Raw genomic sequence first — 4,460 nt, 5'->3', positions numbered from 1 at the left:
CATTCCTGAAGAGACAAAACCTGCTCTCGTCTGTGAACAGCACTCTCGACCAATCACGTCGCTGCCACCGACGTACTGAAATGTAATTTCTTTCGTTTGAAGGATGAATAAGAAGGAAATTTATTTCTCCTAGTGGTGTGGAGCTTTGTAAGTAGAGTAGTCTGCGCCGGTAGGTGGCGCTAGACAGGGGTATTGAAAGGGATTTAGATTTGAAATGTTCATTCTCGCTCTAGTGCAAGCACGGCCAACACGTCATATTATCATGGACACGAACGCCAAACTTGATGCCATACTTCAGCAGCTGGAATCAAACAAAGCACAATTCGAACTGTCGCTTAATGACCGCATTGGAGCTTTGAGAGAAGAATTTCAGCAGACTACCAAAGAGGTAAAGAAACTGCGTGCTGAAAAAACTATGCTTGGAGTCGAGAGGGCAACAAAATCCAACATAATTTCAATGAAGAGACATTAGATTCACTAAATCAAATTCTGGTAGCTATTCAAAATCAACGATTCGAGGACTGCGAAACGTTAGTCACGTCGGAAATCACAAGGCTTCAAAAACGCAATAAACTGATAAAATTAGCAGACTCGTCTGAGGGAGGCTGGGAAACAGTGCGTAACTATGTTTCCAACGAACTGGCTGATGATTCCGATGATGATCGGAAAATTGCGAGGGCCGACAGCAAGGCGGTGCGTAAATTACGCCAGAAACGTGCACGTCAAACGCCCTATGGAAATAGGCCAGCTAGACGATCAGCAACCTACACCCGTCCCGTGCAAGCTGCTGTTTTACCTGCTTCTGTTCAGCATATTCAACCAATCACCAATCAGCTTTTTCGAGCCAAAGGTCAGAAGACAGGAGCGTGTTTCACATGCGGTGACTTCAGTCACTTCAGGAGAGACTGTCCACAAAATATGTCAACCCAGCGAGTGTCGACGTTTGCAGTTGGAGAATCAACACAAGGGAACCAATAGTTCTCAAGGCTTGTCAGTTGAGTGTAATTATGATGATGTTGTTGATGATTTGTGTTTCTCCAAGACTCTAACAGATGATTATTATGAGTATGAACAGGGTACTTCTGAAATTATTGTTAGAGGGCGCCTCAAAAACAGTTTGCAATTGTGGATAGACATTGGTTCTTCACAATTCGTTGTAGATTTGATTGCCAATGGTTATAAAATCCCATTCTGCTTTCAGCCATCTCCAATGTTTGTAAGAAACAATCAATCAGCTTTTAAACACAAAACATTTGTAACTCAAGCGACTGATGAACTAAAGAAGAAAAGTCTGATATGTGAGTGTGATACCCCTCCCACTGTTGTCAGCCCATTGTCTGTTTCAGTCCAGTCTTCTGGGAAGAAGAGATTGATCATAGATCTTCAAAGAATTAACTGCTATGTGTACAAACAGAGCGTAAAATACAAGGATTGGCATACAGCTTTGAATTACATCAGAAATAATGATTGGCTTATAAAATTTGATATCCATTCGGCTTATCACCACATAGATATTTTCTACCCTCACACAGATTATCTCGGATTCTCATGGTTTGATCATACAGGAGTCGTTCGCTACTACAAATTCCTTGTTCTCCCATCTGGGTTAACATCGGCTCCATATGTGTTCACCAAAGTTACAAGACAGTTGGTTAAGAAATGGAGATATGAGGGGTACAGAATAGTAACTTTCTTAGATGATGGTATTCTTTCAGGTTCTACTCAGGACGAAGCTCAAATGTCAGGTGCACCTGTTAAACAGGACTTACTTAGATCAGGTTTTTGTTCCCAAGGTTGAAAAGTCTCTTTGGTTGCCGTCTCAGTCAGTTGAGTGGTTAGGTTTTAGTATTGATACAGTAGCCATGACCATGAGTGTTCCAGACAGAAAAAGGGATAAGGTATTGAAGGACATTACTGTATTATTGCAATCTAAGCATATGCGTTTTCCTGTCAAATACATAGCTTCTGTTGTTGGTCAGATAATATCTATGAAACTTGTGATGGGTCCAGTTTCCCAGCTGATGACAAGATCTTTGAGTATTGACGTGGTTGCAGCCCCGTCATGGCAGAGCTCTATTGAGTTGTCAGATTCGAGCATCAAACAACTGAAGTTTTGGTCAGTCTGCACAAATAAGTATTGTTCCAGGTATCTAGTTCAAAGAACATTTGCGAAGAGACTTGTATATTCAGATGCCAGTGATACTGGATTCGGTGGTTACTGTGTGGACCTGGATAATGTCCCTTCACATGGACAATGGTCAAGGGATGAGGCATTGTGCAGCTCGACGTGGCGGGAGCTGAAAGGAGTGCTTATGGTTTTGCAAAGTTTTGTGACTAGTCTATCACACCAGAGCATTAAGTGGTTTACAGACAACAAAAATGTTGCTACGATTATTGAGAAAGGTAGCATGAAGGACCACTTACAGTCCCTAGTTTTGGAAATATTTGACTTATGTGTGAAGAATGGGATTGACCTACAATTACAGTGGATCCCTCGTTACGAGAACCAGAAAGCAGATTACTTAAGTCGTATGGTTGACTATGATGATTGGGGTATTGCTAAAAACATCTTTGACAATGTAAACGCCAAGTGGGGTCCTCATGAAGTTGATAGTTTTGCAACGTATTACAATACCAAATTAGAGGTATTTAACTCTCGTTATAGCAATCCCGGTTGTGCAGCTGTTGACTGCTTCACTGTGAACTGGAAAGGAACAATGAACTGGATTGTTCCCCCTGTATGTCTGATTCCACAGACGATCAAGCATTTGGTACAGTGTGGTGCGTTTGGAACGCTTGTTGTCCCTGAGTGGCATTCTGCTTGCTTCTGGCCTTTATTAAGTTCAAATTCAATGTTTATCCCACAAGAGAGTCGTATACGGCAAGTAGGATTCCAGGAGGAATGTTTGGAGAAACTGATCTGCACTTCAACATGCATGCTCTTCTTGTTGATTTTCGCTGATTGAGGTTTTCATTGTTACAGATGTGTTCCTGTGTACATATAAGAAAGAACTTGATCAACTACCTGTTTCCGTACGCCAGTTGGCTAGTAGTCTGTCAGATTTATTGTCGGAGTCGAGAGCCGAGTCCACTTTGAGGAAGTATGTCTACGGTTTTGCTGCCTGGCAGAGGTGGGCTAAAATAAATAATATGCCTGATGTGTTACCTATTTCACCCTTACATTGTGCCATTTATCTTTTATCTGTTGTCCAACAGAGTGATTCAGTGTCACCTGTCTTTTCAGCCTTCTATAGTATAAGGCATGCACATTGCAGTGTAGGAGTTGAGAGTCCGACTGAAAACAGTCTTGTAAAAAATGTGTTGGAAGCAGCTAAATGGAAACTAGCAAAGCCAGTGGTTAAGAAGGACCCAGTTACTGTAGCTATTCTTGAGAAGTTGTATGATTCTAGAATTGTAAATGCATCCTTGTCTGATTTGAGAATACTAGCTATGTGTTTGTTGGCTTATGCTGGATTTTTAAGATCGTCTGAGTTGATTAAAATTTCTCGTTCTGATTTAATTTTTCATAAAACTCATATGGCTGTTTTCATTGAAAAGTCTAAAACAGATGTATACAGAGACGGAGCTTGGCTTATTATAAGCAGAACTCAATCAAAACTGTGTCCGGTGGATTGCTTGGAAAGATATCTAAAACTTGCAAGCATTCCATCAGATTCGGATCAGTATGTTTTCAGAAGTCTCAGCAAATGTGCATCTGGATATGTGTTAAGAAAAGGCAACAATCCTCTATCTTACACAAGGTTAAGGGAACTGTTCTTGGATGCATTGTCTCCATTCGTTGAAAATTTAAACAGTTACGGACTGCATAGTCTGCGTAGTGGTGGTGCTACAGCTGCAGCAAACAATGGAATACCAGACCGTATGTTTAAGAGACACGGAAGATGGAAAAGTGAGAACGCTGAGGACGGTTATATTAAACATAATATCGAGAACAGAATGAGAGTTTCTCTTGCTCTTGGACTTTGACTTTCTTTGTAGTTCTCGGCCGTGCAACGCACAGCGTGTCCCACTGTCAAATGTGTTATTGTGTTGCGTAACGGTTGGGTACAGGAGAAATGTAATTTCTCTCGTTTGAAGGATGAATAAGAAGGAAATTTATTTCTCCTAGTGGTGTGGAGCTTTGTAAGTAGAGTAGTCTGCGCCGGTAGGTGGCGCTAGACAGGGGTATTGAAAGGGATTTAGATTTGAATTGTTCATTCTCGCTCTAGTGCAAGCACGACCAACACGTCATATTCTTATGTAACTATGTAGTTTTCAGTATTTAACATTGTTTTGTATGTTTCAGATTTGTGAGTGTGGGACTAAGAGCCGCTGTATTCTCTGGCGTGTTGCTGTCGCTAGGTTAAGAGCAAGTGTAATGTGAACTGCAGTATTTGCAGACATACAATGTATCTTGCTTTGGGGTGAAGAGCAGCTATAATACAAATGCAAAACTGCTG

The 4,460-nt window shown here is 41.2% G+C and overlaps 1 pseudogene; it reads left to right on the top strand.

Annotated features, from left to right (window-relative positions):
* The first annotated feature begins 1,862 nt into the window (after window positions 1–1,862).
* On the top strand, window positions 1,863–3,987 carry LOC137259381 (uncharacterized; annotated as a pseudogene).
* Window positions 3,988–4,460: the final 473 nt, after the last annotated feature.

Source organism: Haliotis asinina, chromosome 13 (assembly GCF_037392515.1).
Source record: "Haliotis asinina isolate JCU_RB_2024 chromosome 13, JCU_Hal_asi_v2, whole genome shotgun sequence".
Lineage (NCBI taxonomy): Eukaryota > Metazoa > Mollusca > Gastropoda > Lepetellida > Haliotidae > Haliotis > Haliotis asinina.
This window is presented reverse-complemented; position numbering and strand designations above follow the sequence as displayed.